The sequence below is a fragment of the Triticum dicoccoides genome, chromosome 6B (assembly GCF_002162155.2).
Source record: "Triticum dicoccoides isolate Atlit2015 ecotype Zavitan chromosome 6B, WEW_v2.0, whole genome shotgun sequence".
NCBI classification, from domain to species: Eukaryota; Viridiplantae; Streptophyta; class Magnoliopsida; order Poales; family Poaceae; genus Triticum; species Triticum dicoccoides.
In genome coordinates, this window is record NC_041391.1 from 285,060,239 (window position 1) to 285,086,058 (window position 25,820).

Here is a 25,820-nt window from a genome sequence, read left to right on the forward strand (position 1 = left end):
CGGGAGTGAAATGCCGGGGCTATTGAAATTTTTGATGATGGCGCATCCCACACGGTCCAGAGACAACAACCGTGTGTTATGAATTAGAAAAACCCTCGAGGCGGGCAGATGTTTTCTAGGGGCAGGCGGGATTGGGAATAAGAAACATCACACACGGTCCAAAGATAACAACCGTGTGTTATGAAACATAAAAACCCTCCTCGAGGCGGGCAGCTATTTTCTAGGGATGCAGTTGGATTGGGAAGAAGAAACATCGCACATGGTCCGGAGATAACAACCGTGTGTTATGAAATAGAAAAACCCTCGAGGCGGGCATATATTTTTGAGAGGGGGAGCCTTGTGGAGCCCAATGTATTGTGCGGATGTGTGCATGACAAGGGCGCCGACGTGGCACACGGTTAGTTTGAGTGAACCGTCACTACAAAAAAAGACACATATGTGACATTTTGGGCCGAACGAATTTTTTTTCTATCATACTTATGACACTTCTATGATGATAATTGTGACAAAACCCGGTATCATCGTAGATGTGGTGGGCTCCTACTTCTATAAAAAATCATGACAGAAAATGGGCTTTTCATCCAGGGCGGGACGGAGACGCAGCTGCATGACATTCTTTGGGCCGTCCATGATGGAAAAAACCGTGGTAGAAGCAAGGGCAAGGAAAATTTCGGCGAGTTCCCGATTACGGTGGGTGGTCGGGGGCTGAGCGATGCGCGTTTCTCTCATACACGTACACGCATGTGTGCGAGGCATTGGCTCTAACTGAACCCGATCGAGGCGTTGGGCTCTAGCTGAACCCAAGCGATTGCACTGCAGACTACGCGTTACTGAACTCAATCGAGCGATTCCTTCGCTACTGCTGCTAACTGAAGCCAATCGTTGCTGCATCTGGATGAACAGTGAGTGTTGAGGGGGGGTGGATGAACAGTGAGCGGTGGGGGTGGATGAACAGGACCCCGTGGCGTTGCCTCTAGATGAACATGACCCCGATCGATCGAGACGGTTGGGGCTGGATGAACAGGAGACCCCGTGGAGGGCTGGATGAATAGGATGACCCCGTGGAGGCTTGGATGAACAGTAGACGGTGGAGGGGTGGATGAACAGTAGCCCGTGGAGGGGTGGTTGAACAGGAGCCCGTGGAGAGGGGCGGTTGAAAAGTAGCCGGTGGAGTAGCGCACGGTGGAGGCTGGATGAACAGGAGCCCGTGGATGAACAGTCGCATGTGGAGGCTGGAGGAGGTCGATGGTGGATGAATAGTAGCCCGTGGAGTCCCGTTTTGCGGTACGCCACACCCCTCCCCATGAATAGGACCCCCATTTCGAGCGTAGCGCTCCAACACAAGTTTGTTTCATTCGTTTTGCGATACGCCACACCCCTCCCGATCAACAGGACTCCGTTTCGACCGTAGGAGGTCCAACACAAGTCCATTTCCTCCACTTTGCAGTACGCCAGATCCCTCCCGATGAACAGGATCCCGTTTCGAACATGGCCGGTCGAACACAAGGTCGTTTCCTCCGTTCTGCGGTACGCCAGGCCTCGTTTCCATCACATGTTCCGTCCAAGCCGGTTGGCTCCCACGCGTTCCGTTGCCTCCCGATGAACACGACGCATTCCGTTGCCTCCCCATGAACACGACACATTCTGTTGCCTCCCCATGAACACGACGATGATGCAGTTTATCTGTTCTGACCCAGCCATGTACACGAGCCCTGGCCGTACGTATGTGCGAGTAGGCGTTCGAGACCCCGCCCATATGTATGTACGTGGCCGTATTTTCTTTCTTGCACACTGGCCGCTGTACGTACGTGTACATGCTACGTACGCGCCTCTACTATGACACGTGCGCGCCTCTACATCGACCAGTATGTACATACACATTCGCGACCAGAATGACAATGCTACAAACGCTTCGACCAAGTGGGTCCTGACTGTCACGCACTTCCTTGCGTGCGAAGATGTAGCTGGTGGGTCCCAGTAGTCAGGGGCAAATCATTTTTTTTGCCCGGACACACTTCCTTGCGTGCGAAGATGTAGTTGGTGGGTCCCAGCAGTCAAGGAGAAATGTTTTTTTTGCAAAATGCGGTGGACCGTCCGGTGGGTCCCTGCTGTCTGGTGGAGGAATAATTATTTTGTGCGTAATAAGGAGGCACTTCCTTGCGGCTGCCATGGACCCAACTGTCAACCTCTCCACGTACAGTACTCTTTCGATGGAAGTCGTTCCTTGACCATGTTGACCATGCCGCGTGAGCACCAGGGCGGTGGACAACGGCGAGGCCTAGGAAGGGGACGACGCGGAGCCAGGGAAGACGCGGTAGTGGAAGCCCGCGCGGAGAGGAGTACGAGGGTTCACTGGTTCGGCTGCGGTGTGAGGCTGCCCTCGCCGCAGGGCTAGCTAGTGGTGGGAATAGTAGGGGGTGGTGAGGCCTCCACGGTAGCACAGCCGGCCACGGGAGGCAGGAGCATGCGACACGTCCGGCGCTGCTTTGGGCGGCTAGAGCAAGAAGACCAGAGGTTGAAGAAGCACTACGGCCGTTGGATGGACATCGTATGGTCACTGGAGCTAGAATCGTTCATATTGACTAAGTTGACAAAGCCCTCCGCCCCGTCAACTTAGTAGGCCCACAAGTCAGCCTCCCACCAAGGTGGGTCCCAGCTAGCAGGGGAGCATTCATTTTTTCGTGCGTAATAAGGAGGCACTTCCGGTGGGTCCGAGCTGTCAGCGAGGGGGACATTTTTTTCGTGAAATACGGTGGCCCGTCCGGTGGGTCCCAGCAGTCAGGGGGAAATGTTTTTTCGCGAAATACTGGTGGCCCGTCTGGTGGGTCCCTGCTGTCAGGTGGAGGAATAATTATTTTCCACGTAATAAGGAGGCACTTCCTTGCAGCTGCCGTGGACCCAGCTGTCAGCCTCTCCACGTAGAGTACTCTTCCGATGGAAGTCGATCGTTGACCACATTGACCACGCCGCGCCGAGAGCACCATGGTGGTGGACGACAGCGAGGCCTAGGAAGGGGACGACGCGGAGCCGGGGAAGACGCGGCAGTGGATGCCCACGCGGAGAGGAGTACGAGGGTTCATTGGTTCAGCTGCGGTGTGAGGCTGCCGTCGCCGCAGAATAACAGGGGGTGTGGGTGAGTGGAGGGATGGCCTGGCCAGTGGTGGGAGTAGTATGGGGGCGGTCAGGCCTCCGCGGCAGCACAGTCGGCCACGGGAGGCGGGAGCAGGCGGCACGACTGGCGCTGCTTTGGGCGGCTGGAGCAAGAAGACCAGAGGTTGAAGAAGCACTATGGCCGTTGGATGGACATCATACAGTCACTGGAGTATTGACTAAGTTGACAAAGCCCCGTCCCCGTCAACTTAGTAGGCCCACAAGTCAGCCATACAATATGGTGGGTCCCGGCTAGCGGGGGGTATTCATTTTTTTGGGAGTAATAAGGAGGCACTTCCTTGCGTGCGAAGATATAGCTGGTGGGTCTGACCTGTTAGTGGGGGGGATGTTTTTTTCGCGAAATACAGAGGCCCTTCCTATGGGTCCTAGCTGTCAGGTGGAGGAATCATTATTTTGCGCGTAATAAGGAGGCATTTCCTTGCATGCGACCGTGGACCCAACTGTCAGCCTCTCCACGTACAGTCCACTTATGATAGATGTTGTTCATTGATCACGTTGACCAGGCCGCACCGAGAGCACCAGGGCAATGGACGACAGCGAGGCCTAGGAAGGGAACGACACGGATCCAGGGAATACTCGGCAGTAGAGTACGAGGGTTTACTGGTTCATCTGCCGTCCCCAGAGAATAACAATAGGTGTGGGTGAGTAGAGGGATGGCTAGGCTAGCGATGGGAGTACGGTGGGGCCGTGAGGCCTGTGAGGCATCATAGCCGGCCGCGGGAGGAGGGAGCAGGCAGTCCCACCGGCGCTTGTTTGAGCGGCTGGAGCATGAAGAGCAGAGATTGAAGAAGCACGACAGCCATTGGATGGACATCCAACAGTCACTGCTCTCGTGTGTTGACTAAGTTGACAGGGCATTGCGTGTGCGTCAACCTTTTTTTATGAAAGCATACGCGTCAACCTTTTTTTGGGCAAACCGAATGAAACTCTCCTCATCTTGAAAGATTTGCAGCCCAGCAGGGCCGATAAAGCAAGTAGGTCTCGTTTGGGTATTTCTTTAAAAAAAATAGAACTAGGCTAGCCATTTTCAGCAAGAAAAAAACACAACTGGGCTCATGATGTGGTAAACATAAATAAAACCCTGGCTAGATGGGCCACAACCCTCGCACAGCTCCGTTGTTACCCTGATCCGTCGCTAAAACTAGTATAAATAACAACTGTTGTTCCTCAAAAAAAACTGAGCGACCTGCTGGGTCCCTGGTGTCAGCCTCTCGTAGTGTAATTCTCTCATTTATTGACTACGTTGACAATGCCGTGAGCCCCAGATGTCCAACCATTAGGAGGAACCATATTTTTGGGCTTGTAATATAGAGGCACTTGCTTGCGTACTGCCATGACGCTGGTGGGTACCTACTGTCATCCTCTCCACGTACAGTCATCTCCTTGTTCCTCTCGGTTGTTGACGACATTGACAACGCAAGAGGGTGGCACACCGCGCATGGCGAGTGAACCAAGGCCGCAAGGCGGAGGACGACAGCGAGGCCTCAGACGGAACGAACAGGAGCCGTGGAAGATGCGCCGGTCCAGTCGTGGGCAGAGGGGAGTACGAGGGTTGACTAGTTTGGGCGCGGGTGCGTGTTGGGGCTGACGTCACCGGAGAATAACAGGACATGTGGGGGAATAGAGGGAGGGACTGGCCAACATTGGAGGGTACATACGGTAGGGCGGCGGAGGCGCAGCCAGCCATGGGAGGCGGGAGTAGGCGGAGCCGACGGGGTGGTTTGGTTTGGGCGGCTGGAGGAAGAAGAAGACAAGAGATAGAAGATACACGACAGATGTTGGATGTTGAAAGTGCAACTATCCCTAGGTGGTTTTGGTAATTCATAACAACATATAGCTCATTGAGCTAATGCTATTCCGAGACTATTATTTCAGGAAAGCTCAATGAATGGCATGGCATGGATGATGAAAGTGGATCCCTCAAAATATAAAGGACAAAAGATTGGCTCAAGCTCAAAAGCTCAAGACTCTTCATTTTACATTTTAGTGATCCAAGATCACATTGAGTCTATAGGAAAAGCCAATACTATCAAGGAGGGATGAGGTGTTGCTTAATGAGCCTCTTGCTTCAAGTGCTTAGTGATATGCTCCAAAAACCCTCAACTACTTACTCACATCCATATATGACCTAAACCCAAAGTCAAAATCAGTCCCGCCGATACTTTCTATCCGGCGCCACCGAGTTCAAATGTCATAGCCACTGCCACAAACCCTAGGCAAATCGATCTTACTGATAGGGATCTCGGTCTCACCGAGATGGGATTGTAATCTCTCTGTTTCCCTTTGTAACGTTTCGGTCTAACCGAAGTGAGCGATCGGTCCCACCGAGATTGCAATGTAAACTCCCTGTTTCCCTTTCGTAACATTTCGGTCTCACCGAAATGAGCGAATCGGTCCCATCGAGTTTACCTGGCCAACTCTCTGGAAAGCTTATTACCAAAATCGGTCTCACCGAGTTTGTGTAATCGGTCTCACTGAGATTATGTTATGCCCTAACCCTAACCATATCGGTCCTACCGAGTTGCATGTCGGCCCCACCGAAAATCCTAACGGTCACTAGGTTTACTAAATCGGTCCGACCGAGTTTGTTGATTCGGTCCCACCGAGTTTGGTAGATTGTGAGTAACGGTTAGATTTTGTGTGGAGGCTATATATACCCCTCCACCTCCTCTTCATTCGTGGAGAGAGCCATCAGAACAAACCTACACTTCCAACTTACCATTTCTGAGAGAGAACCACCTACTCATGTGTTGAGGCCAAGATATTCCATTCCTACCATATGAATCTTGATCTCTAGCCTTCCCCAAGTTGCTTTCCACTCAAATCTTCTTTCCACCAGATCCAAATCCTATGAGAGATAGTTGAGTGTTGGGGAGACTATCATTTGAAGCACAAGAGCAAGGAGTTCATCATCAACACCCCATTTGTTATTTCTTGGAGAGTGGTGTCTCCTAGATTGGCTAGGTGTCACTTGGGAGCCTCCGACAAGATTGTGGAGTAGAACCAAGGAGTTTGTAAGGGCAAGGAGATCGCCTACTTCGTGAAGATCTACCGCTAGTGAGGCAAGTCCTTCATGGGCGACGGCCATGGTGGGATAGACAAGGTTGCTTCTTCGTGGACCCTTCGTGGGTAGAGCCCTCCGTGGACTCGCGCAACCGTTACCCTTCGTGGGTTGAAGTCTCCATCAACGTTGATGTACGATAGCACCACCTATCAGAACCACGACAAAAACATCCGTGTCTCCAATTGCGTTTGAATCCTCCAAACCCTTCCCTTTACATTCTTGCAAGTTGCATGCTTTAATTTCCGCTGCTCATATACTCTTTGCATGCTTGCTTGAATTGTGTGATGATTGCTTGACTTGTCCAAAGATAGCTAAAATCCGCCAAAGTCTAAAATTGGGAAAAGGTTAAGTTTTTAATTGGTCAAGTAGTCTAATCACCCCCCCTCTAGACATACTTCAAGGTCCTACAAGTGGTATCAGAGCCTTGGTCTCCATTTGCTTTGATTTCCATAGCTTTTGGTGGTCATAGCCTTGGTTTCACAACCTAGGAGAGTATGGCGTCTAGCGAGGGAAATTATCACCATAGAGATCCTTACTTTGATGGTACTAATTTTGCTAGTTGGAAGCATAAGATGAAAATGCATATTCTTGGACATAACCCCGCCGTTTGGGCTATTGTGTGTATTGGCTTGCAAGGTGAATTCTTTGATGGGAGAGAGCCGAACCGTGAAGCTAGCGCTGAAGAATTGAAGATGTTGCAATACAACGCTCAAACTTGTGATATCCTCTTCAATGGCTTGTGCCCCGAAGAATTCAACAAAATCAGCCGTCTTGAGAATGCAAAGGAAATGTGGGATACTTTGATTGATATGCATGAAGGTACCGACTCTGTCAAGGAATCCAAGTTGGATGTGCTCCAAAGTCAGCTTGACAAGTTCAAAATGAAGGATGGTGAAGGTGTCGCTGAAATGTACTCTAGGCTTGCTCTTATCACAAATGAGATTGCCGGCTCAGGGAGTGAAGAGATGACCGACAGATTCATCATCAAGAAGATCCTAAGAGCATTGGATGGAAAGTATGATACCGTGTGCACATTGATCCAAATGATGCCAAACTACAAAGATCTCAAGCCAACGGAAGTCATTGGAAGAATTGTTGCTCATGAGATGTCACTCAAGGATAAGGAGGAACTTCACAACAAGTCAAGTGGTGCTTACAAAGCCTCATGTGAAGCCCCCACATCCTCAAGTGAGAAACAAACCTTCAATGAAGAATTGAGCTTAATGGTGAAGAACTTCAACAAATTCTACAAGAGTAGAAGCAAAGAAAGAAGCTCTAAGTCAAGGTCCTACAATGACAACAGATCTTCTAGTCGAGAGCGCAATTGCTACAATTGTGGGAGACCCGGACACTATTCCAATGAGTGTACGACACCCTACAAAAGAAGAGAAGATTTTCCAAAAAGAAGAAGCAAAAGAGAAGAATCACCACCAAGAGAGAGAAGGAGTAGAGATGATCGTTATGAACGAAGACCCTCACGGAGAAGCAAGGATTCGGAAAGGAAGGACAAGTCATCAAGGAGCTACACAAAACGAAGACATCAAGCTCATGTTGGTGAATGGGTATCCGGCTCTGATTCCGACAATCACTCCGAGAGAAGCTATCACTCCGACTTCGAATATACTCAAGATGAAGGTGTTGCCGGTCTAGCACTTGTGTCAACCAACTCCTACAACATATTTGACTCACCAAATGAAGGAATTGGAAGATGCTTCATGGCCAAAGGTCCTAAGGTAACACATCCTGAGTATGTTGATTTCAATAGTGATGAAGATGACTTGCTAGGTGATGATGATTTACTTGTTGACAACTCTAGTGACGAATACTATGATGAAACATCAATTAATCATGCTAAAACGAATGACAATGATAAGGAGAATATTGAGTTTCTAACTAAAGAACTAAACACTCTTAAGTTAGCTCATGAAACTATCTTTGAAGATCATCGAGAACTTTTAATGGCTCATGAGAAGTTACACTTTGAAAAGCTCAATCTTGAGCAAGAGCATGAGTTCTTAAAGGCAATCAATGATGATCTCCGTAAGAAAAGTTCTTCTTACATTGCCAAACGTTTACTCTTATCTACTTACATGCCTCAAGTCAAGTCTAGTAACAAGTACAAGAAAGATCCTTCCTCTAGTAGTAACAATAATAATGCCAAATCCAATATTGTTGCTTCTAGTAGTTCTATTGATTCCACTAATGATTCTCTTAGCCAAGTTACACTTGAGCAAGAAAATAGCTTATTGAAGGGAATTATAGAGAAAGGTGTATACAAAAGCCTTGCCGGGAGTAAGCAATTCGAGGAAATTGTACGCAAGCAAGGAAGGCACTGGAAGAATCAAGGTGTTGGTTTTGAACGAAAGTTTAATGCCAATGGAGTTGAGTGGGAAGAAGATCAATACTCCAAGACGAAGTTTGTTCCTCAACAAGAGAAGTATGATCCTACTTCCTTCAAGGGAACACAAGCACAAGATGATCTTCCACCACAAGACCACAAGAACAAAGGCAAGGACAAGCTTCAAGAGGAGATTGATGCATTTGAAGAAGCACCTAAGGCCTTGGTCAAGTGGGTTCCCAAGACTACGTCAAGTTCTACTTCATCAAGTACAACTACAACTCCAAGGATTCCCATCAAGATGATGTGGATCCCGAAGAAGAAGAACTAGAGAGTTCTTGAGGGTGACTCCGCCAACATTCTTCACTCATATCATTATGGCAAGGACGAGTGCAATCAACTTCCACATCTTGCACTAGTTCAAGGAGTCACAAACCCTCTTGTTGGTAAGGCAAGGGACAAGGTAACCTAACGATTTCATGGACATCATATTGTGTGTGCATCACTCTATGTCTATGGATATTCTTGTTTGTTCCTTGTGGGACTAACCCATGTAGGTATTGAAAGTGCAACTCACTCCAAAGGATTGCTCCAAATGATCTACATCAACATTGAGCATCCACATCTTCAACACCTACCTGAAGTCATCATCGACAAAACCCAAGGTTAGTTCATCCCTCTAAAGGGGGATCTCACATCTAGGGGGAGCTTAACTCTAAGAATTGAGTCAAAGCAACTCTAATGGTGTGAACACATCAATGCATTATGTAAAAGTGGTAACCCCACTTGAGCTTAAACGATGAGTATGACCTATGATCAAATGTTCTCATTTGACTCCTAAGTCAATATACTCATATATAGATGATCTAGTCATCACCAATTGTTTGATAGATGCTAGAATTGGTTGTGCATGCTTTGCCACATATTTCATTTGCCATTTATTGTGTGAGCATGTTGGATGCATATTTTACTCATTCGAGGACATCCACTTGTTTCTTTGATTGTTTGGGTTCTTTTTCTATGGCCAAGTGGATGGACAAGAATGCCTAAGAACCTTCTCTAGCTATCTATGCTTTTCTCGTCTCAAACTCTATTCATGCTACATCACAAAATTTGATCAAGTCAGATTCGAACCACTCTGTGTGAGGAGCACTCGGAGTCCCCGATTCTTCATAGACTTAAACTTCCAAAACTTCTTTGTGATTCTCGGTCTGACCGATTCCTACATTTCGGTCCTACCGAGATCACTAAGTCGATCTAGGTTTTCAATCTTGGTGCAACCGATTTGAACTTTTCGATCACACCGAGTTGCTATAACTGTATACAGTTATGCATCTCGGTGCCACCGAGTTGTTCCACTCGGTCACACCGACAGGGTCGGGCTATATATACTCACGGGCAAAAATTTGGAAATTTTCTCCACTCCCCTTCGCCCGGGCATAGCTCGCTCTGCCTACTAGGTCTCCGGATCGTCTCCTCGTCGCCAGCCGCCTCCTATCGCTGGTCTCCGCCGCCGTCAACGGAATTCACCCCCGCCGTTGCTGCCGTAGCGAGTTCATCGCCAAGCTAGGGTATGGACTCGATCACAGTGCTATCCCCGTCTGATTCCTAGCACATTGTGTTCATTATGATTCTTGCCACGATTGAGACACTCCTATCCAGTCAATACAATCCTTAGAATAGATGCGATTTGAAAATTTAGGGTTAGGTTTCCGCCGAAACCATCTTGGACCCACCGGGTTGAAAAACTCGGTCCCACCGATTTGGCTAATGCCATTGCACTAGTAACTCTCGGTCTGACCGAGAATTGCTAATCGGTGTGACCGATTTTAGAACTTTGTGAAACCCTAGCAGTCTCAGTGCCACCGAACTGTGACTCGGTCCGACCGAGTTCACCAGTTTAGGTTCCAAACTACTTCGGTATCACTGAGTTTGAAAATCGGTTGATCCGAAATGCTTTCTGTGGAAAACTAAAGCTAAGTTTTTGAATCATTCTTTTGCAAAAATCTCTGCATTTTGTGATGCTCATCCATTCTATCTCATCTATAACTATTCACAGGGTCAGCAGTCAGAGTTTGCAGCATGTCAGACCAAAGTGATAGTCAGAACAAGTCAGAAGAGCACAATCACATGAGTGAGGGCACTAGTCCCTCTAGCACTTCAGATGATGGCAGCAGGAGCACCCCAAGCAATTTGCCTAAAGCTGCCACCAGGACAAGGAAGAAGAGAACCTCAGAATCTAAGGATGAAGATTATATGGCAGAAGAAGATGAGGCTACTTCCAAGAAGGTAGTGCTCAAAAAGGAGTATGCCTTAGCAAAGAACACAAAGCCTGGACTCAATAGGAAGGTCCCTGCCAAGAGGACACCTATGCTGAAGGTCAGAGGATCAACTCAAGTGCCTGAAAATATTGATCCCAAAGAGGCACCTGCAAGAAGAGTTATAACTTCCAAACCCAAGAAGGTTCCCACTGGAGAAACTATGAAGTTTACCATTGAGTCAGAAGATGAAGCTGCTGGTCAAGATAAGAAGAAGAAGAGAGCCAGAACCACTACTGCCAAGGTTCTTGGCAACCCCTCTATGAGGAGAGACTCTGAAGAAGAGGAAGAAGAGGTTGTTGCACTAGCACCAGAGGCACAAAAGCTGATGGGTGATGCTATAAAGTCAGGGGCTGCAACATCAAAGCCCAAGGAAGCACCCAAAGCTGCCCCAAGCCCAAGATTGCACCAAAGAGGAATACCAGGAGTATTACAACTGCTGAGAAGAACAAGGCCCCAGTGCCTGAGGTTGCTGATGAGGAAGATGATGAAGGACAAGTCCTGAGGAAGCTAAAGCCCAAGATTCCAGACCACAATGATGCTCATCCTGTGGCTGAGAACATGAAGTTAAGAAAGGATGCAGGACTCAGACTGTGGAGGCTGTCAGACCCATATGCTATCAGGAGAAGGACTGTTGTTGATTACAGGTTCCACACTAAGGAACAATAGGATTTCTATGAGACAGTGTTGTTGGACAAGAAACCTATAGTGTGTGATATGAGGTGGGTCGACTGGACCTACATGAAGGAAAATGAAGAACACTATCCTGGAGTGCAAGACAGTTTCATTGCTTGTGGAGTTGCAGACTTTGTTGGGCAGAAGCTCACAAAGTGGAATGATGAGCTCATTATGCAATTCTACTCCACAACACACTTCTATCCAGATGCAGGATAGTTTGGATGTCTGAAGGTACAAGGTACCAGTCAACAATTGAGGAATGGGCCAATTTGATCAATGCCCCAAAGGAGAGTGAAGATGACTTGGATGTCTATGCCAAGAAGAAGATGGATCACAATACCATGGCCCATATGTACAAGGAAATCCCGGATGCTGCAGTTGAGACACGTAAGTTTGGGTCAGTTCATTTTCTTCTGTCAGGGCTGCCAACGATCAGCTGGATCCTAAGGCACACTCTATTGCCCAAGTCAGGTGACCACAACATGATTAGAGGGCATGCTATCAACTTGCTACACTTGTTTGATGTGCCACAAAAATTCAAGGTCATGAGCCTCATTGTTGAGACCCTCAAGAGGACAGCAGCAGATCAGAAGAGAAGTTGTGGGTATGCCCCACAGATTCAGGAGTTGATTAACTCAAAGATGGGCACATGCACATACTTGCTGGACAAGGAACATTTTGCTATCTATCCAGACTTTGAGGACAATCAAGTTGTGATGAATGAGAATGAACCATCATCAGTACAAGCTCAAGAGAAGAAGGAGAAAGCAAAGAAAGAGAAGGCTGCCAAGATGCCAACTCAAGAGGAGGCATCTGAGTACTTTTTGAAGAACACGCATGAGCAGCTTGGTTACTTGATAGCATCAACACTGAGGATTGAGAAGGGGTTGGCCACCCTAACTCAAAACCAGGAGAGCCTGGAAAGAATCATGGAACAAAAATTCTATGATCTAGATGTCAAAGTAACTGAGATTCAGTCAGTTGTGGAGCAGCTCCAGGATGACATGCAGGAGAGGAACGGTAAGACAACCACTAATGCATTTGCCAGAGTGCCTAGAGCTCAGAGATCAGCTGCAGTGCCTGTGACAGACACCAGAGCCACATCATCTACACCAGCTACAGCTCCTACAGCTCCAGTGCAACCAGCTCCAGCACCAACTCCTCCAGCTCCATCCACTTCAACTGAAGCCTTCGTCCAAGGAGCCATATCTACACCACCACCTAAAGATCAAGCCTGAGAGTCGATCTAGCACTATGCATTTTCTATGAACTTTTTGGTAACTTGTTGCCAAAGGGGGAGAAAAATGTATAGATCATAGGCGTCAAAAGAGAGAGTGTTGCTTTTTGTTCTCTCTTGCTTTGGTGGTTAAACTTTGTTTGCTTTTGATTACTTACCATGCTATTACCTGTGAGACATTGATGATCATGTGTTTGATCATAAGCTACACTTATGCTTGTTAGATGATATTATCTTACCTATCCTTATATGATCATTCACTTTGCTTGGTGATGAGTGCATGTATTCAATCTTTATTATTTTGAGCGCTCCACCAAGATGTATGTGACATGGAAGAGTAACCCATGAGCCTAATTCCTTGTGCATTTGCAGTCCAAAGCAAATCTTAACTATGCACAAATTTAGGGGGAGCTCTTGCTTATCACATACTTCTCAAAGCGACGATGTTTTTCAATCTTATTATCATTTGTCGAAGCTTTGATCTATATGTTGTCATCAATTACCAAAAAGGGGGAGATTGAAAGTGCAACTATCCCTAGGTGGTTTTGGTAATTCATAACAACATATAGCTCATTGAGCTAATGCTATTCCGAGACTATTATTTTAGGAAAGCTCAATGAATGGCATGGCATGGATGATGAAAGTGGATCCCTCAAAATATCAAGGACAAAGTATTGGCTCAAGCTCAAAAGCTCAAGACTCTTCATTTTACATTTCAGTGATCCAAGATCACATTGAGTCTATAGGAAAAGCCAATACTATCAAGGAGGGATGAGATGTTGCTTAATGAGCCTCTTGCTTCAAGTGCTTAGTGATATGCTCCAAAAACCCTCAACTACTTTCTCACATCCATATATGACCTAAACCCAAAGTCAAAATTGGTCCCACCGATTCTTTCTATCCGGCGCCACCGAGTTCAAATGTCATAGCCACTGCCACAAACCCTAGGCAAATCGGTCTTACCGATAGGGATCTCGGTCTCACCGAGATGGGATTGTAATCTCTCTGTTTCCCTTCATAACGTTTCGGTCTAACCAAAGTGAGCGATCGGTCCCACCGAGATTGCAATGTAAACTCCCTGTTTCCCTTTCGTAACATTTCGGTCTCACCGAAACGAGCGAATCGGTCCCACCGAGTTTACCTGACCAACTCTCTGGAAAGCTTATTACCAAAATCGGTCTCACTGAGTTTGTGTAATCGGTCTCACTGAGATTACGTTATGCCCTAACCCTAACCATATCGGTCCTACCGAGTTGCATGTCGGTCCCACCGAAAATCCTAACGGTCACTAGGTTTACTAAATCGGTCCGACCGAGTTTGTTGATTCGGTCCCACCGAGTTTGGTAGATTGTGTGTAACGGTTAGATTTTGTGTGGAGGCTATATATACCCCTCCACCTCCTCTTCATTCATGGAGAGAGCCATCAGAACAAACCTACACTTCCAACTTACCATTTCTGAGAGAGAACCACCTACTCATGTGTTGAGGCCAAGATATTCCATTCCTACCATATGAATCTCGATCTCTAGCCTTCCCCAAGTTGCTTTCCACTCAAATCTTCTTTCCACCAGATCCAAATCCTATGAGAGAGAGTTGAGTGTTGGGGAGACTATCATTTGAAGCACAAGAGCAAGGAGTTCATCATCAACGCACCATTTGTTACTTCTTGGAGAGTGGTGTCTCCTAGATTGGCTAGGTGTCACTTGGGAGCCTCTGACAAGATTGTGGAGTTGAACCAAGGAGTTTGTAAGGGCAAGGAGATCGCCTACTTTGTGAAGATCTACCGCTAGTGAGGCAAGTCCTTCGTGGGCAACGGCCATGGTGGGATAGACAAGGGTGCTTCTTCGTGGACCCTTCGTGGGTGGAGCCCTCCATGGACTCGCGCAACCGTTACCCTTCGTGGGTTGAAGTCTCCATCAACATGGATGTACGATAGCACCACCTATCAAAACCACGACAAAAACATCCGTGTCTCCAATTGCGTTTGAATCCTCCAAACCCTTCCCTTTACATTCTTGCAAGTTGCATGCTTTAATTTCCGCTGCTCATATACTCTTTGCATGCTTGCTTGAATTGTGTGATGATTGCTTGACTTGTCCAAAGATAGCTAAAATCTGCCAAAGTCTAAAATTGGGAAAAGGTTAAGTTTTCAATTGGTCAAGTAGTCTAATCACCCCCCCTCTAGACACACTTCAAGGTCCTACAGATGTCAATCCAACGGCTGGTAGGCAGAATAGTTTGTTGACTGGCTAGTAAGTCGACACCACCTTGGATAGGCTATTTCCTCGCGGGTCCCAAATGTCAGAATCCAAATCTGTCATGGTCATGTGGTCCTATGAAAATTTACAGCTCATTTGATGTGCTAGTTTGAAATAAGTTTGTGGGTGCTGGTGGGGGCTAATCACTTGGCTTCTGTAAGGCACAGTAAGCTCAAGCAGCCGGTGAGAGTGATGTTATTTCCCTTGGTTGGGATTTGTTACAATATTTCACTCTAAATTAAACGAATGGCAAGCCATTTGCCTTGTTTCAAAGAAAGTATGACAGTCACAGCCGAGTTGAAAAGGGCAGGAACATCTAACTCCAGCTTACAAACTATACAAAAGCACGAGGGTTAATTGTTCATCAGGTTTACAAAAAAAACCAGGTTGAAAAGGTCAACAACATCTAACTCCAGCACTGTTTTCGGCAGTTACAATCAAATGGATCAGTCAGGTCCATAGAATGAACATCCCGAGTCGTAAAATTTACTGGATTATGACCACAATATGTTGTCAATAGAAGTCCGACACGTTCAGAAGCTCTTTTGCCCACCTGAAACACTTTTTTTGCTCTTCGACATACCCATCTATCAAAACCATGCTGCTGATAAACTTAAGCCTGATGGACAATAGTAACCTCACATTCGGCAGGAAGAATGTGACAAATCTAGTGTTTGCACGGTTGGCTACATATCATTCTAGCGTTATTGTCTTCAATCGAATCTCATGAGAAGTGAGAAAATCCCGATGCTTACGAATCCACCGATTGGTTATAACTTTCTTACCCCGTCCTGTTGCCTAAATAGACATGAAGATTGAAAACAGTTAAGGTCTAAAAAAAGAGTGTCGAAAGAGCAACAGCTGAACGTTAATTCTAGTACACTATATGCGGGCTTCCAATGTGCGTGAAATTATCACCTTTATATACAACTTCTCCAGACATGGAAAGCATTGCAGCAAGCCAATAATCTTGTTCAGATCAAAACTATTCATTTGGATATATAAGATCTTGACAGAATCCAGCACCTTTGATAGGCCATCCATGGAGAAACTCTTCATTGAGCATAGAACATAATATTAGTACAAAATATGTACTCCAAGATGATATATAACTTATGCGCAAAAATTTAAAATGCAGCTTATGGTTACAAGTGTAGTTAATAATATAAAGTACCTGAAGAACTATGGAGCCAAACACCATATTGAAATGAGCACAGAGATCATGTATTACACCCAAGGTCTCCAGTTTAGGCGCAGAGGACAGTTATTTGCAACGGTGAATAACTAGAATCAAGGATCAACCTTTGAAGTGGAGGGGCATCTTGGATGATGAGCTGCCTTCAGTCAAAAGAAATTCCGATTCTTACAAGGTTAGGCGACTTTATTTGGAGACAACCGATTCTAACTATGAAAACAAGCACCAAGCACTCCAGGGCAGGGCAACTGCAGTGGATGATGCTGTGCATTGAGGCCTCCAATATACGAACCCGCACAAGTAAAAGTTTCTTGAGAAATGGGAGTTGAAGGTTTAGTACCAGATTGTCTGGTAGGTAGCACAGCGCAAAGGTGGCGGTGTGGAGAGAGGAGGAAAACCATGAGATGGACATCGGTGCTGAGGGCACAAGTACATGGCGTTCGGTATGTGGTATGTGATTTCCAGGGGAATAGTAGAACTCAAGCAGCTGTAGTTCTATGAATTTAGGGGCTTTCAGCCAGGCGTCCACCGTGTAGGGCATGGTATGCTTGCTCAGGTAGCATGACGGGATGCCGAGGCTTTGAACAGAGCCCTGGTGGGAGGAGATGATGGCTCTGGGGATTTCAAAATCATTAAAGAGAGATAGCTGATGACAGTCGAGATTAAGGGGCACGGAGCGTCATAGAGGGCGCCACCAAATTGAGAGGACTTGGGTTCCGCAGCAATCCTTGGTGGGGAGAAGCGAGATGATCTCCCCAAGGACAGTGTCCGAGAGATCGCTGATGCGGTCCACCCGAGATTCTATGGGTTCCTGGGATCCGGTGGGGGCGGGGTCGCCGCTTCTGCCCGCGCTGCTGGGTGTAGGATCTACAACAGGCATCACTGCTGGTGGGAGCCTCATCTTCTTGGCGTTGGGGTCAGCCGACTCCATTTTCCTCGAGGGCATCGCATCGCGCTCAAGGATTTGAGCAGAGTAACGAATGACGAGCCTAGTTGTAGTGCGAGTGAAGAAGAAGGGGAGCTGGGGTTTTTTCTGTAGTAGTGAGGAAGAAGGGGAGTTGGGGTTTTCTATAGGAGTGAGGTGAGGAATTTGGGGGTACGAGTGGAGCGAGCTGACGTGAGATGGGTGGGAGCGAGGAGGAAGAAGAGCACCCAGGTTTTTTTTTGGGGGGGGGGCGGTGTGCTGGGTGTGGGTAGAGCCTCATATTCAGTAAATATATGGGCTTTTGAATTGATTTTACTATTTACTAGTGTGGATGGGCTGTTTTATCTTGGGCCCAGAGAAACAATTACTACTAGTACAGTGGAGACACTCTACAGCTACCCAGAAAACAATTACTACTAGTACAGTGGATACAATACCGCTTCTGGCTCCTCCTAGGTCATTGAAACGTCTCCCTCTACTAAATGCCGTTATACTTTTGTTCACCGACATCCGGGCCATGTAGCACATGGGCCCAAATGCCATCCACCAAATTAGAAGGCAGTATGCAGGCAGAGAGTCACCCCGGTCGTAGCGCGGCAGTAACGAGTCGTCGTATCACAAAATCCCACCTCCCCGCAGTCTAAGTTTGACGGATGAGGCAAGCATCATTTCACTCTTTGCTGAATCCCTTCTCCCTCACCGTCTTCAAGAAAGGCAACACTCGCATCTGCCACTGTTCTTCTCTCCCAACGAAGGGAAGGTAAGCGGATCCGTGATGTTGGTATATTTTCATTGAGAGAAAAAAAGAACTTTTGCAAAGCAGTAACCGATCCTCACTCTCTTTTTTGTTTCATTGTCATTGCGATTGTGTTTTCCTTTTAGTGGTCTCCTAGTATTTGTCAGTTTCATGATGGACCAAGGAGAACCAGGCAAAGATCTGCCGATATTGGAGCAGACGCGGGAGGCCGATCCCCACGAGACAGAGAGCTCCAAGAAGATGGAGGCAGCCACCAAGCCGACCCCAGATACGCTCACGGCCACTACTGAGATGGTCAATGCCCCGTTTGAGGTTACACCCCCGTGGCACTACAGGAGCAGTTTTCCCACTTTCAGGATGTGTCCCCCCCCCCGCTGAGCTGCCCAAGGTGATTTTCTTCTTTGACAATCTCGATTGTGGTTTTTCATCTAAGTATGTGGTGATGAATAATGCAAGATTTTATTAGCTTTGATGCCATGCTATACATAGTGGTTTAAATAACTTGTGTTTCTTATACTGAAAATTAATTCAGAATTTGTTTCTGTTTCAATTAGAGCCCTGATGCAGACAAGGATTGTGTGGTTGTACATGTCACTCACTATGAGGCAGATGACCTGAATATACGCACTGGGGAAACAAAGTTCTTAGGCTGTTGGATCCTGGAAGCCATTTGCGGTTATACCGATGAAGAGTTGTATTCCAGCCTCACCGTTGTCAGGCGTGTTGTCCAGGGTGTACTGAAGCACAAGAAGTTCAAAGATACTCCTTCGTTTGTGAGGCATACTATTCTTGTCAAGCTTACACAGGAAGATGACGTGGCATGCGTCCACAAACTAGTTTATCAGTGGCAAGGCCACAAGGTTGTCTTCATGAAGGTTCTACTTGGCACAGACACTAATTAAAAGACAAAACCACATCCAAACAGAGGCTAGATGGATTATTTATTCCTAAACAAAAGCAAAAACAAAAAACAAAAATAAAATTGGGTTGCCTCCCAATAAGCGCTATTGTTTAACGCCCCTAGCAAGGCATAAAAGCAAGGATAGATCTAGGTATTGTCATCTTTGGTAGGCAATTCTTCAATGAGGCATCTAACTCTTTTAGAATTTTCTTTCTTTCTAGTAATTATCAAATTTTCAGGCAAAAGATCGAAAAATTCATTGATAGCAAAAGGTTCCTTAATGATGGTAAAAATATTGGGATGAACACTTATAGATTTAAGATCCGCAGTTTCCTTACTAGACGATTCACCCTTATTCTTAGGAACATAAATAAGCTTAGTATTTTTAGTAGACGAACTTGGAGTGTTTTGCATGGAAGAAAAAGCGGTTCCCAAGTTGGTAATGATACCCTCAAGTTTATCGAAGTCGTTCCTATCTAGATTTATTTTCTCAGTAACTATGGGTTCTTTTTCTTTAATATTTTTCAAAGTCATTCCTACCTTAGATCCATATTGGGTAATTTGATTGTGGATCTTTTTATCAAGATTTTCAATTGATTCAAGGGTAGCAACTTTATTCTCAATAATTTCAAGTCTTTGCATAACATGCTCCAAAGTTAACGTAGTTCCATTAACCAAAAGAGGTGGTGAGCCAAATAAATCTATTAAAGCATTATAAGAATCAAAAGTATGGCTACCCAAGAAATTCCCTCCGGTAATGGTATCATGGATATATATCTATACCAAGGATTAGTACCTACATAAAAATTACGAAGAAGAACTGAAGTAGATTACTTCCTGGTAGATCTGTTTTGAGCATTGCAAATTCTATACCAAGCGTCTTTTAGATTTTCTCCCTCCCTTTGCTTAAAATTTATAACTTCATTCTCGGGAGATAACGAAGAAGATATGAGACTAGTCATGATGACAAGCAAGCAAACTAACACACGAGCAAACAAACGGACGGGAAAAGGCAAACGGGAAAGAGAGAAGGAGATTGGGAAAGAGAGGGCGAATAAAACAGCAAGGGTGAAGTGGGGGAGAGGAAAACGAGAGGCAAATGGCAAATAATGTAATGTGAGAGATAGGGATTGTGATGGGTACTTGGTATGGTTGACTTGCTTGCGTGAGCCTCCCCGGCAACGGCGCCAGAAATTCTTCTTGCTACCTCTTGAGCACTGCGTTGGATTTCCCCGAAGAGGAGAGGATGATGCAGCAAAGTAGCGCAAGTATTTCCCTCAGTTTTTGAGAACCAAGGTATCAATCCAGTAGGAGACCACGCATAAGTCCCTCGTACCTGCACAAAACGATAGCTCCTCGCAACCAATGCGATTAGGGGTTGCCAATCCCTTCACGATCACTTACGAGAGTGAGATATGATAGATATGATAAATAATATTTTTGGTATTTTTGATATATAGATGCAAAGTGAAAAGTAAAAGGCAAAGTAAAAACAAAGCAAGTAATAAAGTAATGGAGATTGATATGATGAGAATAGACCCGGGGGCCATAGGTTTCACTAGTGGCTTCTCTCAAGAGCATAGATATTCTACGGTGGGTGAACAAATTACTGTTGAGCAATTGACATAATTGAGCATAGTTATGAGTATATCTAGGTATGATCATGTATATAGGCATCACGTCCGAGACAAGTAGATCGAAACGATTCTGCATCTACTACTATCACTCCACTCATCGACCACTATCCAGCATGCATCTAGAGTATTAAATTAAAAACAGAGTAACGCCTTAAGAGAGATGACATGATGTAGAGGGATAAATTCATGCAATATGATAAAAACCCCATCTTGTTATCCTCGATGGCAACAATACAATACATGCCTTGCTGCCCCTTCTGTCACTGGGAAAGGACACTGCAAGATTGAACCCAAAGCTAAGCACTTCTCCCATTGCAAGAACTACCAATCTAGTTGGCCAAACCAAAAAGGATAATTCGAAGAGACTTGCAAAGATAACTCAATCATACATAAAAGAATTCAGAGAAGATTCAAATATTGTTCATAGATAAGCTAGATCATAAACCCACAATTCATCGATCTCAAAAAACACACCGCAAAAAGAAGATTACATCGAATAGATCTCCACGAGAGAGGAGGAGAACATTGTATTGAGATCCAAAAAGAGAGAAGAAGCCATCTAGCTACTAGCTATGGACCTGAAGGTCTGAAGTAAACTACTCACACTTCATCGGAGGGGCTATGGTGTTGATGTAGAAGCCCTCCGTGGTGGATGCCCCTTCCGGCGGAGCTCCGGAACAGGCCCCAAGATGGGATCTCGTGGATACAGAAGGTTGCGGCGGTGGAATTAGGTTTTTGGCTCCTGTTCTAATCGTTTGGGGATACATAGGTATACATAGGAGGAAGGAGTACGTCGGTGGAGCAACAGGGGGCCCACGAGGCAGGGGGCGCACCCCCCACCCTCGTGACCGCCTCTTTTGTTCCTTGGAGCAGGGTCCAAGTCTCCTGGATCACGTTCGGTGAGAAAATCACGTTCCCGAAGGTTTTATTCCGTTTGGACTCCGTTTGATATTCCGTTTCTTCGAAACACTGAAATAGGCAAAAAAACAGCAATTCTGGGCTGGGCCTCCGGTTAATAGGTTAGTCCCAAAAATAATATAGAAGTGGAAAACAAAGCCCAATATAGTCCAAAACAGTATATAAAGTAGCATGGAGCAATAAAAAATTATAGATACGTTGGAGACGTATCAAGGCCCTCCCGAGCCGGCGCTCTCTCGGAGAGAACAACACGGCCGCCGATCGGGACGCGTGGGCAGCCGTTGGTCTCCTCCCTCGCCGCTGACGACAACGTGAACAATGCACCTACACCCGTGCCCCGACCGAGGTTGTCCGGTCGGATTTGTGACCAGCCGTGAGCTGAGAGAGAGTGTGGCCAACTATGTCTTGCTTAGATCTGGAGAGCATGAGAGAGTGAACGAGAGGAACCCTAGTAAAGCAAGCGATAAGGCTCCTCCTTATATATCTATAGTGGAGTGATTTTGTTGTACCAGCTTTAAAAAAATGCGCTCCTATGTGTACCAGCGAGTGGGTGTGAGAGAACTAGTGCGTGCGTGCACCGCTTCTCTTCGTGAGAGTACAATATACTATGCCCAAAGAACGTTTGCCGCAAGAGTAATAGTATAAGTGTGTGACGTGTGAGCTAAAATAAAATGTGCGCGACGTCTTCTATTTTTTAGAAGTTCTGAGGGTAGGTGTGAAGAGCACATATGTGCGTGACGTCTACCTGCAGATAGATGATGGGTGCGACGTGCGAGTCTGCAAGAGGACTCGGGAGAGTCGTGACTCCTGAGGGTGCGTGTGCGTGAGAGAGAGGGGGAATGTATCAATGCAATGCATGTGTCCATAAATCATTATCCGACAAACGTTCGCCACAAGCCTTTTCATAATGAATGCCGTAAGAACCGTTAGATCGGCATCCGATAGTGTCAGTTTTGTCATGTCATTTAACAGAACAGTCACTCCTCCTACACACAAATCTTCCACGTGAGTGTTTGCAACTGCCATATGCTCCCTCCGTACCAAAATGCAGTGCATATAGCTTTATTGAAAATTTGAACCTCGCAAACTTTTACCGAGTTTTCGTGTACCAAATTGCACATGTAGAATACCCTGTATATATCATTTCATTCATCTTCGAGAGGTAACTATAAAGATGAGGGAGGACTCTACAAAGAAAGACCATCGTATCACCCGCAGCAATTTCAACCTTCCTTTGGTGTCGAGGAATATCATAGGAACTCTATATGATATGATTTTTATAGCATTTTTTCCTTTAGAGCCAATTGGTTCATAGGAATAGATTCATATACTCCACATTTCAAAGGAAATAAACATGATATCATTTCTATAGCTTTAGAGCCACTTGGCTCATATGAATGGATTCCTATACTCCCTTAATTTCAAAGGAAAATAAACATTAGCATATATTCAATAGAAAAGTTCCTATGATATGAACCGAATTACATCTCTTTTCTAATCCCTCATAGGAATTGAGTTACATGTCATCTCTAGATTCAATAGAAAAGTTCCTATGATGTGAACCAAATGACATCTCTTTTCCAATCCCTACTCATAGGAATTGAGATACTCCATGTCATCTCTTTCCCTACAACTTCCATGTATACATCTTCTATTCATAAATAGCTAGTACAACCCACTAGTAGCTTTTTTTCCAAGACATGCAGCTATGGCACAAGAACTATATAGTGTGCCAATAACTTTGAAAGATGGTCGCTGGATGAAGCTAATCCGACAGTGCAGAGATGGCAAATCCGAGCACTACTGGCCGTTGGACATCATCAACATTCCACCAGATCTGCCACATGTACAATTTAGAAGACTCCATGGTTGAACTAAAGGATATTGCACAAACCTCAAAACACAAGCACTTCTCCTTTGTTCTAGAATCTTCTGTATCATAATTGATTTTTTTTCTAAATGAATTGCCATTATTTGTTTTTTACTTTATGCTTTACAATGCACAACCCCATGAATCTTAACATTTTTATAAAACTAATTGATTTTGAATGAGATGAACTATAAGAACTAAACGAACATCTACATCATGCATATATGACTCAAAGCTTTACATGCTATAGTGTGTATTTATTCATAATTTGGTTTCGAAATCTCATGCGTTCAATGCATGTGTACCTTACTAGTTTTGATAGAGTAGCAAATTTCACGCGTCCTCGGGTATATCAAAATGCAGGGCCCATGCATCATTGCCTTTCAGTCGAACCTATGTCCACAATTTTTTGTACGTTATTATCTCCACTGGTCTCCGAACCCAAAATGCCGCCTCGTTCTCGTAAAACCAAGCGGCCCACACATATTTAAGGCGTCGACTCGAACCCGTTTACTATGATGTGTCCCCACATGCTGTAGTACTCCTACAAACCCTACTGCTGCACTCATCATCGGTTTTCTTCAAGAGGACGAGGGAGAAGCCGATTTGTAGTGGAGGCGCTTTAAAAAAAGGATCTGTAGTGGAGACCCCTACCCTAGGGTGCCCTAGGTAGCTGCCGCACGCATCATTGTTTTATCTTTTCTTTATGCTCTTGCACCCTAGAGTGAAATGATGGTTGCTTCGTCCATCCAGCTTAATGCGGGAAAGGTGGGGCTTTGTGATTTGACCCCTCATCGCTCATTTTCTACTACTGCGGCGCTACGACCGGGGTGCCTCCAATTCCAACCGCTGCTCCGAACTGTAATTTGGTGCATCGCATGTGGAACAAGACAGTGGATGAGCCACATGTCGGCCACAGGGGTCTTGTTAAGTGTAACACCCCAAATCTTTAACCTTATTTTATTAATTAAAATTTTGGCCAGGAACTTAAACTCTTGTTTTCTGGAATTTCTTTTGATTTCAGAACCATTCTTTCCTTTATTTTTATGGAGTTTTTACCTCAAGTGAAAAACTTCCCAATTTTATTGGACTCTCTTATCCTCTCAAATAAAACAATTCTTTTATCAGTAGGATTATTTATATAATTATTTCCCCCCTGAGTTTCATTACTCTAATTTGGTTTTTCATAAGTTTAGGGTCCCATTTGCACTGCAACCCTTTTATAAATTCATTCAAAAATCCCACCAAAATTTGGAGATGTCATGTGATGTTTTTAAAACATTTTTATGCAAAAATATATTTCAATCTCTGGATATTTTGAGTTCTACACATAATTTTCAAATCTGGTCCAGTGGGCAATTTTACACTACAACCTATTTAAATATTTCTTTAAAACTTCCACCAAAATTTTGGGATGTCAATATGAGTATGTTAATTAACTTTTTGCAAAAACCCAGTGTTGTCCTTTGAAAAAATTGAGTGAATCAACCTCTTTTTCATTCTGGTCCAACTTGATGATTTGTACAACAACTATATTTTAAATTGCTCCTTTATCCATGATTTCTTTTCCTACTTGTAGTCCTCCCTGCTAAACCCTTAAGTCCAAGAGGTTGGACTCATTGGAGCAATTCTAGTTCTTGCAATCATGCCCTGTTCTTTCTGTCCTAAATTGAAGTTCTGCAAATCTTGCACTAACAAGTTTGTGCTTTTCACAAACTAACCTCACCACCCTCTTGTGCATCCAAAGAGACACTAGCCTGGAGAATTTGGCCACTCCAAGAAATGCCTAGGTGCCCCTGGCATTATGACAAACACCTTATGGGCATGATCAGTTTTGACATGATTTTTGGTTTTGCACTGAGACCTTGCACCTCTGGACAATCTAGCATGTCCAATGAGCACCTAGACGATCCTAACCTAGGTCTGCTAAGTGCGAGCCTCACCCAAGCTCTGTGGCATGCACTGGCATTTCGCCGAGCACCTGGTGGGCGTGCTCTGGGCGCGCCCAGAGCGCGCGTTTTGCACATGTTGCACACGCATGCACCGAGCCGCCACGTCTCGCCCCGCACCCATTCTGGCCCTTGGCCATCCGCAGCCAGCACACCACGTAACCTCCTGCACCGCAACGCCACCCCGACCACCCCTGGCACCCCACGGTGCCACCGTCAGGTCGGCCGTGGCGGCTAGCTGACGGCCGCATACAGGCCCCGGCCGTGTCGGTGCCGCCCGAGCCACCAGCTCTCGCCACCTGCCCCCTGGAGCTTCGCGAGCTCATCCACAAGTGTGTCGCCTAGCTCGCGTCGCTGCCACGCCACCCTGACCGCTACAGAGAGGCGGTTCGCCGGCGACCTTATCCTCGGCCGCGGAACCGCCATGGATACACTATAAATAGGAGGCACGAGCTCATCTGGGCACTCAGGCGGCCTCAGTCCACTCCTCCAGTTTCCCCCATGGCAGCCAATCGACCCGAGGAGGCCGTCTTCTTCCTCTCCGGCAACTCCTGCCGCCGCCACTGCCCTGGCTATTCCGGCGCCACCAGGGCCTTCCCCCTCT